This window comes from Canis lupus, chromosome 24 (genome assembly GCF_003254725.2).
Source record: "Canis lupus dingo isolate Sandy chromosome 24, ASM325472v2, whole genome shotgun sequence".
Taxonomy (NCBI): domain Eukaryota; kingdom Metazoa; phylum Chordata; class Mammalia; order Carnivora; family Canidae; genus Canis; species Canis lupus.
In genome coordinates this window covers 13,138,820-13,152,012 of record NC_064266.1, presented here as the reverse complement: position 1 = coordinate 13,152,012, position 13,193 = coordinate 13,138,820, and the positions used below count along the sequence as shown (strand labels likewise).

The 13,193-nt window shown below is 40.0% G+C and overlaps 1 protein-coding gene across 12 annotated transcripts in view; it reads left to right on the top strand.

Moving 5' to 3' along the window:
* Window positions 1-13,193, top strand: part of PLCB4 (phospholipase C beta 4) — a 422,433-nt gene that overhangs the window by 161,273 nt on the left and 247,967 nt on the right. For 11 of the 12 annotated variants that reach the window (XM_049100261.1, XM_049100262.1, XM_049100260.1 and 8 more), the window contains one exon: window positions 669-726. The exons of the other annotated variant lie outside the window; for it this stretch is intronic. The gene's annotated coding sequence lies outside the window, so the exon portion shown is untranslated. The remainder of the gene's footprint in view (window positions 1-668; window positions 727-13,193) is intronic. 12 annotated transcript variants of the gene reach the window in all.

Sequence of the window (13,193 nt, the reverse complement as noted above, 5' to 3'; positions counted from 1 at the left end):
CTTCTCAAATGCAGATGGACTTCCTCTTAACTTTTGTGTTCTCCTGATACCACCTGGAACTCCCTCCCCCCACCCCCATTCCCTGCCAACCCCATCTTGGAAAGATCTCAAAATTTAAATTTCCACCAAACCAGAAATCCAATGTCAAATCCTGAATCTACATAAATAACTTATTAAGTAACAAAGACAAAAAACATGCAATAAAACATGCATTTTTTTGGTGGATAGATGGAAATCCATTGTAAATCTTTAGTGTTCAGCACTGCTCTTCGTTGAACAGATTTTTTTCTTAGAATTACAGTGCATCTAAGGACATTTTACTGTCTGTCAGAAACAGATCATTATATTCTAAAAGGTCTTAGATGGCTCTGTTCAATTGCTCCTTAATTATCTTGATAGTAGATCAGCAGCTTAGTAAAAAGGGTGTATAAGCCCTGTAGGCTGGCATAGCAGTGATCTTTCTGATTTGATGACTTTGTGCCTTTGTTCATTTGGAAACTAGTGTTACTAAAATATTAATGCGCCTTTCTGATGTGTTTTTTCTTAAATGTTATGTATTCTTATTTTGATGTGCAAAAAAGCTGTTTTTGTTTTTTTTTTTTTTACATGAGAGTCATAAAGGTCTTTCACATTGATTTTTCTCTGGCCTGTGTCTGCTTGCTTCACAGGACGGTGCTGTGATTTTAACTAAGTGGACATCACTCGCAGTCCATCCAGAGCTACCTGGTGAGTATTCTGCACACTGTGGTAGAGTTTCTAATTGTGGGGTTCTGGAACTTTCCATGTGTAAATTGAATCCTCCTTGATTTCTACTGATGTCCTATTTGAGGTGCCTCTCAAAACGGATTCATAGATACTTTCCTTCATGCAGTGGAGTGTTAATCCTCTGGTATTTTCCAGGTTCTAGTTCATTCATTCCACTTTACCCTTTACTAGATTTTCTACTTGCTGTCTGGTAGGATTGCCTCCATTTAGTGAGCAAAGCAGATAGTGTTTACGTTTTCTGCAGTTCTTTCTGAGGAGTAATGTATGACTTGTGTTCAGTCTTAGATAAGTATTGTTTAAGAAGATTCCCATAGGTGTGGGGAAAAAAAATCACAACTGTGTTCATTGTCAGCTAGAACCCACTGTCCATTTTGTGGGAAACTACCTGTAGAGATGACAGAAATAAATTCTCCCAGTGCCTTTTAGAGTTCCATTTTACAAATTTTCAAAGATATTCTGAAACGGGAGCCAGACATATCTTTATATGGCCAATTCTTTATTTATAAACTATAACTTGCCAATACTTTATTCTAGAGCCAGGATCATGGTGACTATGACAGAGTGTTCTCTTCTGACCTCTCAATCAAATTCCTATTTTCTGATTGCCATTATAAGGGAAACACTTGGACTATGTATTATTTCTTCAACAGATGAGGAGTCACTTTATAGTTATAAAAAAGATAACCAACTTTACTATTTATCCTGATAGGTGAACTCCAGGCTCTAGGCATTTAAAATCAATGTTATTTTTTCCCATCATGTTGCAAGTCCTGTTATATACCGTGTTAGCTTCTAATGGAGTCTGTGGCTGATTTTCTTCTAGCCTTTCTGTGTGGGGAGAGAAGAATCACACTTCTCTAAGTGATCAGTATTTCATGGTGACACAAGAATATCAGGAAAGTAGATTTATTATTGAATGTCCCTACCTATTTTTAGTCAAGGGCACTGTATTTTACTGCTTCCCACGGGTGACTCATAAACCATGTTTTAGCAGGCAAACCAGTGCTGGGGTAGGGGGTGGCAAAATAATTCTCCAGGGACTTTAAATCAGTGTAGACATGACATCTGCTTTTTAGCCTTTATTACATTTTTCTGGACTGCTCACTGTCTCTGCATAATAGTTGTTATTCTTAAAAATAATTTTCATCAGCTTATTATACGTGAAGAATTATGTGCTTAGTGAAAATAAACACTTGATTCAAAAGTTTAAAAAAACAGCTTAGAAGTTGTTTGTTAAATATTTTAAGTTCCAAGAAGAAGTTTCTATGAAGTGGTATAAATGCCATGTACTTGGTTTTATAAAAGCTTTGAATGGACTCTGGTTCTAAGACCGCTAATGTGGTCTGTGGGCTCTTTTTCCATTTCCACCTCACATAGGATCTGATTGAATCAGGGCCCCACATGTCACCAGGTTTTGATCATCCCTACCTCAGTCTTACCCTCCTCCCAAAGAGAGAATTTCTTCTCTTATTTCCCTTCATCCTCTATTAAAAAATAGTTGAGCTCTTGCAACATTCAGTTGTTGGGAATCTTGTACTCTGAGGCTTTTTGTTTTGGGGTTTTTTTTACATTGAATTGAAATCTTAGTCTTGTATAATGTCTTCCCATGTTTAAAATTGGAAACCTCTAACCCTGGGAGCTGGCATTCTTCTGGTTTTGTCTTGAACACCTGCTTTATTTCTCCATGATTCCCATCATGAGTATCTTTGACTGCGCATGGGTTCTAAATGTTGTCGGCCTGTTGCATGCACAGTAGGCATTCAGGATATGTTTTAATGCCTGTAATGGCACAAGGTGTATATATTCTTGCTTGCTTATGTCGCATTCAACTTGGCTTTTTATAAGTGTTAGGCATAAACTCCTAAAATAGAAAATATTTATATAGAGACCAAATGACTATTTTGGGATTAATTATCCTTGCCATTATATTTCTAGCTTCAGGATAACTCTTGATAAAGAGGAATTTATGTCTGGTCAAACCAAAGGTGGTCTTCAAGTTTCATGGACAGAAAGAAAACAACCTTTTGATATCTTCTCTCCTCCAGTATTGCAGTTTGGAAGATTTACCTAATTTGGGGCTGCTTGCTTTCTGAATGATTTTTAATCATTTTTATTAAATATTGATTATATACAGAATTTACAACACCAGATATGAAGCTCACTAACTTTAATGTTGACTTCTCTTTCTTTTTACCTCTACTTTGGAGACGTACATGCTCTTCTAACTTCTCTCACACCTAGAGCTGTAGGTATAGATATATAGTGACAGCCATATATATATATGTGTGTGTGTGTGTGTGTGTGTGTATACATATATATGCATATACATATCTATGTGCATATAGATATATGCTGATGCTGGCCATATATATATTGGCCAGCGTTAGCATCTTTTTTTAGACCAAAGACTTGCATTCTAGCATTGCTACAGTCCTCTTTAGGAGCAAAGATGATTCTTACTAAATTGTGGGTAGTGTAGTTATTTTCAACCCTTAAGTATTATACATAGAAGCTCTTATTCCTGGTACAACAAAAATCTGTTTTCATGTTTTCTTAGAGCCCATTCATGCATGACAAGAGTCTTGAGCTGAGCTCCCCAGAAGCAAACTTGAGATGAGGGATTTTTGCACAAGTGTCTTACTAAGGCAGTGCTCCCGGGAGAAACAAGGAGAGGGAAGAACCAAGGAGGGGGATAACTCGAGCAAAGTCCTTTCCTCAGCCCTGATCTTGGAGGAGTGCTCTGGAGCATAATTGCCCCTGAGAACCTCTTCCTTCTGCCCCAGCCCAAGGAGCTTGGGCTTGCTATCCCAGCATCAACCATTGGCTGTGAACATGGGAGCTTTTTGGTTCTTTGCATCTTTGGGCAAAGCAGCTTCAGTAGTTAAGGGGTGTTCCTCTGAAGAAATTTGCAAGTGCCATCACTTAGAAGCAAAGCACATGTAAGCTGAACGATGGGCGCACAAGACAGTGAAAAGGGACCCAGTGGTATCTAGACAGGACAGTGGATTATCTGCTCTACCTAGCAGCATGCCACATCATTCTCTCACTCCCAAAGACTTGTTTTTCATCTCTTAGGCTTTCAACCATTTCCTGGGACAAGTCTTCTGCACTTTCAAAAGCACTTTATTTTATTTTTTTAAGATTACTTATTTATTAATTTGAGAGAAAGAGCACAAGCAGTGGGGAGGAACAGAGGGGGAGGGAGAAGCAGACTCCTTGCTGAGCAGGGAGTCCGATGCAGGGCTTGATCCCAGGATCTTGGGATCATGACCTGAGCTGATGGCAAACACTTAACTGACTGAGCCACCCAGGCACCCTCAGAAGCACTTTAAATGCACTGTCTTCTATAGAGAAGGTAATAATCTGCTGTTTCCAATATCTAAGTCCTAAAGAGAATACAGTATGGAGAGATACATAGGTAATTTTCAGTGAGTAAAATTTCTATGTATATTAAAGTTAAATAAAATCTGAAATCTCAAAGCTTCCTTAGATGAATGTCATCTTGAATAAATATTTTAGTGCCCTGAAAAAGGAGGCAAGGATATTGTATGATTTGACAATTACTCTTGGTAGTAGTATTTCCAAGCATACATACTAATTCTGTTATTTTTCATTCTTTTAACCATCTGTTTTAATTGTATTACCTAATATTTCACCTATGCCTTTAAGAGTATTTTTTTGTCACAAACTTTTTAGGCAAGTATAGATGGTGTTTCCTTGGGTGCCTTCAATTTAGTAGAGCACAGAAGTGCGATCCAATTGAAATATCATGTGAGCAGCATATATAATTCCAATTTTTCTTGTAGCCTCATTAAAAAAGTAAAAAGGAATTGGTTGTTATAGCAGCCTGAGGCGGAGGCTGGGAAGTCCAAGATTATAGTTGAAATTAATTTTAATAATCTATTTAGCCTAGGACATCCTAATTATTATTTTAACATTTAATTAATATAAACATTATTAATGAGATTTTACATTTCTTTCATCTGGTATATGTTTTATACTTAAATCTCAGTTCAGACCAGCCATATTTCAAGTCCTCAAAAGCCACATTTGGCTAGTGGTGCTGTGCAACTTCAGAAAGTTATAGAAAAACTCTGGTAAGAGGCCTACTTCTTTTGAAATAAGACTTTGTTACCAAGCTGGGAGATTCAGGAATGCTGACTCTGTTTGTTAAAAATATGAGGCGACATAGTTTTCCAAGGAAAGTGAGCTGATCTGTTTTTGATGATCCAGGGATTAACCTAATGCTCTGTAGTCACAGATTGATTAAAATGATTGGGTTGGGGGCGCCTAGGTGGCTCAGTCAGTTAAGTTGTACAGCTCTTGATTTTGGTTCAAGTTATGAGATTGCACCCCACATTGGGCTCTGTGCTGGGCATGGAGCCTGCTTAAGATTCTCTTGCTCTCCCTCTGCCCTTCCTCCATGCTCTTGAGAGCACACACATTCTCTCTCTCAAAATAAATAAAATGATTGAGTTTGGCAGCTAAGATGTCACTGATAACTTTTAAGAGTGCAGAATCCTAGGGTGACTTTTTGGAGGAAAGTGGATCATGAATGAAGAGTAATATATAGGAAGATTTAGAAGAGGAAACGAAAGGCTTTTTAGGTAATGGAAAAGTGTGTATATGTATATAGTATGTGTGTTAGGGAGAAGGTTCTAGAAAACTTCGGGTACATGCATATAAACTGAAGAGGCTGGAGTACTAAATACACAATAAGAAAGGCAGGTAGTGGCTATATTGATACCAGGTTCAAAAACTTGGATTTTCCAAGTGAATTAAGGTTTCCTCATGATTCAGTTTGTATTCTGGGTTTCTATTTTAGTTACTGATCATTGTGAAAGAAATCACTTCAGAATGCCATGGCTTGAAACAACAGTGGTCACCTTTTTACCTCACTTTTTTTTTTTTTTTAAGATTTTATTTATTCATGAGAGACAGAGAGAGAGGTAGAGGCATAGGAGAAGCAAGCTCCTCGCAGGGAGCCTGATGTGGAACTCAATCCCAGGACCCCAAGATCACGCCCTGGGCTGAAGGCAGATGTTCAACCACTGAGCCACCCAGGCGTTCCTCACCTCTCACTTCTTCTGTGGGTCAGGAGTTTTGGTAGGGCTCCATTGGGCGCTTCTGGCTTGGGGTCACTCTAGTGGTTACATTCTAATGGCCTTTGAATCAGAAAGAACAAGAGGCTGGAGTAGCTCATGGTTGACTTGCCCCTCTTTCAAAATAGACTCAGGATTTCTCCAGATGGTATTTCTTCCTAGGCAACCATGGGCCTCCTCACAGCACGGTGGCTTCAGGGCAGCTGGACTGCTTACATGGGCTCTGGTTGATAATCCAGCTGACAAAGTGGAAGCAGCATTATTTTATGACTTGACCATAGAAGTCATGTTGCATCATTTCCATCAAATTATTTGGTTATAGGTGAATTGTAAACCTGCCCAGTTTTTTCTTTTAAGATTTTATTTATTTGAGGGAGAGCACCAGTGAGGTGTGGAGGGTTGGTGGGGGGAGAGGGAGAAGCAGACTCCCTGCTAAGGAGGGAGCCTGACTCAGGGCTTGATCCCAGGACCCTGGTATCATGACCTGAACTGCAGACAGACATTTAACTGACTGAGCCACCCGGGTGCCCCTAAACCTTTCCAATTTTAAAGGGGAAGAGACTTCAAAGCCCACCTCTCTGTGGAAGGACTGTTAGAATCACATTGTGTGAAGAGAATGTTGGAAATAACTTTTGCCCCAGGGACTCTCTCCTGTGTCACTGCTGTACCTACCTTGGTCCCTGTGGATGCTCTGGGAACGCTCTAACATGAACAGACCATTCATTCCTGGGCACATTTCTGCACAGTGGCTCTCTCACCTTCCCTTACCTAGTCAGCTGCACTGGGCTGCCTTAAGAGAAATCTAAAGTCTACTGCGTGGGCAGTGAGTGGCCAGCCCTGGTCTTTCATTTTCATTATCTTCACTTAGTCTTGACTGTTAGAGTTCATTCCAAGTGGTGGGCATACCCCAGCCTCAAATGTTTTTCTCTCTTTTCTGATTTATGGGAGAATTGCAAGATGAAAGAGAAGAGCAAAAACATAGGAAAGGAAGAATTATCTAATCCTTTCCTCTTCTTACCAAAAGGGCACACCCTTACCACCCATGGATGTCCTCCCCAGAAGAGAGAATTCTCTACCTTGGCCAACAACAGGATTTTTCTCACCATCTTTCCATTTCTGGGATGGCTGTCTGTTGCTTATTTCTTGGTCTCTGTGGCCAACAGGGGCTGCTTTTCACAAGAGGGTTAGAAAGAGGGAAGATATGTGTGGGACCAACACCATCACTTTGGTAAGATAACTTACTTAACAGTTGCTGAGGTCAGCACTCTGTACTTCGTGGTTCTTCCTGGGTTTCACAGGAAGATCTCTGTCCCTTGCCAGAATCTCAAATTTATCTCAGTGTGGAACTTTAAATTGGGTGCATAATGGACTTTGACTTCCTTTTCCTCCTTCCTCTTGTGAAGTCACAGCCTTCAACTAGAAAAGATTAAAATGCCAGCAGTGTAATGGTTTAGGGATGAAGTGTAATGAATTCTGTGACTTAACTTTTAAAAGAGGAGTGGATGGATGGATAGATGGATGGATGGACAGATGGATGGATAAAAGCCAGCTGTTCAAAAAAGCTAGGTGGTAGAAATATAGTTGTTGACTGTAAAAAAAAAAAAAAAAAAAAAAGAAAAAGAAAATTAAACCATAACAGAACCAACAAAAACCCCAAGAAGAAGAAACTTATAGCTTTTTAAATTTTTAAAATGTTAGAGTCAACTATACTTTAATAAAAAACAGAGAAGCAAAGTATTAACCATAAAATTGTAGTGGGATACACTTGAAAGAAAAAAAAAGTCTGTTTTATGCTCTAGTAGGTGCTTAAGGCTTGTCCTGTTTTTCACCTCCCCCCCCCCCCCCCCAAAAAAAAAGTTTCAGTGCAAGGTTCTAAAAGTTTATGGTGTTAGCGAAGTTGTTTCTTCGGCTTGTTTTCCAAAAGATTGGAAGAAACTACTAGAAAATGCCTAAGAGTCCTGTATAGAAAATTTTAATGATTGTCCTTATATTTCTCGGTTTCTTTGGGCTTTTCACACGTAGCTTGTGTGAATGGTGCTACTGAAGTCATTATGATAATAAATTTGCTTCTGTGTGTCATTTCCCCAGGGCCCATGTGTGGTGGAGACACTGAGAACTCCCCCCTCAGTGTTGCAGACACCCATTTTGAGTTGGGCATCTAGGGTGTTTTCCAGGCCTGAAATATGGACACCCCCCCACTGCTGAATGGAAATAGTTGCTTTGTTCTGTTTCTGGAAAAGGGAGGAAAAATAAATTCTAGCTCTCTGGTCTTTGTAATTTTTTGTGATATAACCGCACCATGGCAAAAGCCCAGTGGAAATGGTTACGTTTGGAAAGTCCTTACCTGCTTTTCTGAAATAAAAGAGGAGCAGGCATCTTGTCTGTGCTCAGGTGGGAAAGGGCAACCTACTGAAGCCTGAGGGCTAAACTAACCACCGCCCCACCCCCCCCCCCCCCCCCACCAGGAGAGGAACCAGCCTGTGACCTTGGGCCATAACCTCCTCACAGATCAGATGCTTCATTTCTTGCCGTATTTTGTGGCCCTTGGTGGGGAATCGGTGTCACAAAAGCAGGAGGAGAACAGTTTGAAGAGGACTCAGTGGCTTTGTTGGTGAGAAACGCTGACAGGATCTCCTGACCCTTCCTGTTTTACCAGAGGATGTGTGGTTTCACAGTGAGCGTTCAGGTAGCCCAGAGAAGGCCATACTCAGAAAAAAATAAGCAGCAAGAAGCTCATGTGACAGTCATGGTTGTTTTTGGCTTTTGTTTGTTTGTTTTTTGTTTTTATTCCTTGAATAATTAAATTTGGGTAGGTGCAGTACAGTTTCTCATTGGACATATGTCAGAGAGTCTCTGTGGAATTCATAGGAAAATAGAAGTCAAACCCATACCCCTAAGCAATGATCAGTTTACTTTAAAACCAGATGATGCTCCTGGTGACTTTCCTAATTTCTCACCTGGCTGGATGCCTTACAGTGTGGGAGTAAGAATGGGAGCTCTGAAGCCTGAAGTCTTGTTTTCCCATCTGGAGAATGCAGGAGATGTTCCTATAAGCTGCTGCTGAGAAGGCGATGGTGCATATATGGGACTTCTTATTATACTCAGTGTTTTCCTTCACGTTTTCCTTTCCCATGGATGTTGCTGAGGCTCCAAACTAATTGCTAGTTTAACTGGCTGGCTTCTTTCTACCCTTCTGCAGCCCTGTGCTCTTTCGTCCATAAAAAAAGTAAAGAAATAAGCAGTCTGTAAAAGACCAGCCTTGAGGAGCTGCAGGTACCATGTTGTCCTCTCTTCTGCTTCCTAGGGGTGCTCTGCCCTCTGGGGCTCTGTAAAGTAATGTTCCTGTAGATTCCAGACTGTGTACAGATGCTGCTCTTCAGTTAGGAAGACCATGTCTAGATTGACTATTTTCTTTTCATGTTTTACAGTATTTCTACTTCTTCAAGTATCCACTGTTAGAGTAGTTGCAGGCATACAAGATAGTGATTCATCAATTCTCTACATCACTCAGTGCTCCTCACAATAAGTGTCCTCTTAATCCCTGTCAATTATTTCTTCCATCTCCCTACCCATCCCCTCTGGTATCCATCAGTTTGTTCCCTACAGTTAAGTGTCTGTTTTTTTGGTTTGTCTCTCTTTTCCCCCCTTTGTTCGTTTGTTTTTTGTTTCTTAAATTCCATGTGGGTGAAATCAAATGGCATTCCTGATGGTCTGTTGGCCATGATGTGGGAGTTTATTTCTTTGAATCTCCATTCTATTCTGTTGTTCTATATGCCTGTCCTTATGCCAGTGCCACCTTGTTTGGATTTCTGTATCTTTGTAGTACGTTTGGAATTCACAAAATAGGAGTCTTTCAACCTTGTTTTTTGTTCGCCAGTATTGTTTTGTCTATTTGGGGCTCCTCCTCTTTTATTATTGTTTCATCCTGCAGTGATTCTTGAATTGGAATATTGTACCTCCGGACAAAGCAGTGACCCAGTGAATAGTCATGTAGTTGCATGGGGGTTTATTACAGAAGTGGTATATAATCCATAAGGGTTTCCTGGCTTACAGTCACTCCCTAATGACAAGAACTGCATTGGTGGTATTCAGAGCAAACCCAGTACACAGGCTGTTGGGTTAAAGCTGCTCTTTAGAATTCCAAGTTAGCCTTTAGGGAAAAAAAGAAAATGTACAATCTCCTATTTGCTGTGATAACTAGAGATTGTTTTCTGGTTTGTGCATATGTTTAATTGTATTCGTCATGATCTTTAATTATGTAAACAAATAAAAAACCTCGCCTATAGAGGGAAGCTCTGACACAGGCATCACAATCAGGAAGAAGTTAGAAGGTGGAAAGACAGCTCGGGGATCGGTTGCTGGGATAATTCACATTTGTTTCTAGCATGTTTGACCTCTGGTCCATTCCTTTGAGAATATATGGGATTTTCCTTTTGGAAATAACTCTTTATCTGTGAATCCTCAGCCACTGCTTTTTAAGCATTTCCAGATGGCCCTTAAAGTCCTCATCTAATAGAAGCTGAGAGATTGCTCCTGGAGGGCGGGGAAAGCTGCTTTAACCCCTAGACACTTCACAATGGGAAGGTAAGAGATACAGGCATGTGTTTTTCTGCTTGCCCCTCATTAGAGTAAGAGTTAGTAGCAGCTACATGTGTGCTTATGTGTATACATGTATATGTATTAATGAACTGTGATTTAGAGCACTGAGTGAAAAACCCAAGTTAACTATGCAGGAACAAGTATTAGACAAATGAGACAAGACAGCAAGACATGGATTTCAGGTGAAGGATGCAGGGCCTACCATGAGAGTGTAGGAGATAACTTCCTTTTCCCAAAAAGTGAGCTTATTTTTTGTACTTTATTTGGTAGCTTTAATATACATTAAAAATCTTTTTTTTTTTTTTTAAACAACAAATACGGATTCTTTGTATTTAAAACTGTTTTTGAAGCTTAGGAAAGGAATTATCAGAGTAATTATAAGGGGGAAAAACTGGAAAACTTCATATTTTCCTCCTTGCAAGCAGTATATTAGTTGTCTAGCATGGCTATAGCAAAATGTCACCAACTCGGTGGCTTAAATAACAGAAATTTATTTTCTTACAGTTCTGGAGGCTAGAAAGTGTCATCAGGATGTGGTTTCTCATGCGGCCTTTTGTCTTTGGCTTGCAGTTGGCCACTGTCTTGCTATCTCTTCACATAGACTTTTCTCTGTGCATGCACAGCCCTGATGCTCTGTGTGTCTAAATTTCCTCTTCTTTATAAGGGCACCAGCCAGATTGGATTAGTGCTTACCCTAATGACCTCATTCTAATTTAATCACCTCTTTAAAGGCCTTGTCTCCAAATCCAATCATATTCTTAAGTAACTGGGAGTTAAAGCTTCAACATAAGAATTTTGAGGAGACACAGTTCCAGCCCATGACAACTAGCATAGGTGTGTAGAGGAAGGCATAGATATTAAGTAAGACATTAGAACCAGGAAAGTAGATAAAAGGTCAAGGCCACGAGGAACAGAAAAAGTTGTGGGAGGGGAATCTATGCATTGTTAATGGGAAAGAAGCTATCTCCCTAGTGATCAGTGTGTCACTTAGCTTATGCTGTATTACGTCCCCTGCCCCCAAATGTAATGGCTTAAACCTGTGGCCATTTATTTAGCTCACAATTCCATGGGTTGGCAATGTGGACTGGCCTTGGCTGGAAAGTTCTACTGATCTTTGTTGGGCTCACTTAAGTATCTGTGACGAGCTGCTCAGTATATTGAGGACTGGCTGGTCTAGGATGGTCCTAGCCAATTGCTTATTTCTCCTCTTGTCTCTTGCCTTCTAAGCAGGCTGGCATGGGCTTGTCACCTGGTACGAGAGAGCAAGGGGGAGAGAGTGAGTGTGTGCAAAAGCACACCCATCATTTCTGCCACATTGTGTTCACCAAGGCAAGTCACAGGCCAGCCCAGATTCAAGAGGAGGGAAAGTGTAGACCCTTTCAGGTGAATGGCATTGAGACAGGATTATCTGTCTCTAAAAGTTGTGTGGTCCATTTTATTTTATATTCATAATCGACTTGGCATATGCTCATGAATTAGAAAATAAGAATCTGGAAAGGAGTTGCAGGTGCATTTATTTATGAGTGAGTGGTGGTTCTTTATTCCCAAATTGGGGCGAATAATTTAATCAGAACATTTATGTCAGCCATGGGTATCTGTCATTCCTGCATGGCCTGGTCTAGACAAATCACTGAGACAGATTCTAGTTGGAAGAATGCTGAAGGAGAGCTCAGTTTTCTTCCCTTATGGTACTTAGAATACTAAATACTCTGGAAATAAAATAGTCTAGTGGAAACCTTCAGCTCTTATAGAGATCGGCCCCATGAAGCTGTAGCAGGAGAAACAGGATCCCTGAGGTCTTCTATAGGGAGGATTGAGCAGATTCTATTCTGACATCTTATATGGGAGAATATGCTTCATAGAAACCCTCTTAGAATAGAGTTACCTCCTTCTCACCAGATCTACTAGTCATACCACATGGGGGTCCATTAAGGGACTCTTTCCTTTAATTAGTTTAGTATCTCCTATTTAAAACAAAACAACTCTATGTACAGCAGTAGCTTCTTAACCTCCTGTGGGATGACTTCAGTACACTGAATTTCCATAGAGATTAAGAAAAACATGGGAGCATCTTTTGGGGCAGAGAAAGGAAATTGGTATGTAGAGTGAAAATTCCAATATTAAAGTTATATATCTGGAAAGCAAAAGTAAACCTATATTTAGTGAATTTCCATAGAATTATTTGGCAGATTCCTTGAAAGTTATACATACACTTAGAGTGTGACTTTAGCAATTTCACTCCTAAGTTTTCTTCCTGAGAGAATGAAAACTTACGTCCTTAGAAAGACTGGTAAATGAATGTTCATAGCAGCTTTAGTCATAATGGCAAGGATTGGGAATAACCAAATATCCACCAACAGGTGATGGATAAACAAATTGACATGTGCCTGCAATGGAAAACTGCTTAGCAATGAAAAGGAACAAATTATTGGTACAAACAACAACTGAGATGAACCTCAAAAACACTCTGTTGAGTGAAAGTAAATGATACATAAAAAGGGTACATGCAGTGTTATTTATAGGATGTTCTAGAACAAGAAAATCTAATCTGTAATGACAGAATGCAGATCGGCGTTTGCTTGTGGCTGGTGTGTGTCTAGGGTAGAGTGTGGGGATGGGGTGGGGTTAGCAGGGGGGGTCCAAAGGAACTTATGAATTGATGGAAAAGCTTCCAGTATCTTGTTTGTGGTACTAGTTACAAGGGTTCATTTTATTTTGTATAACATA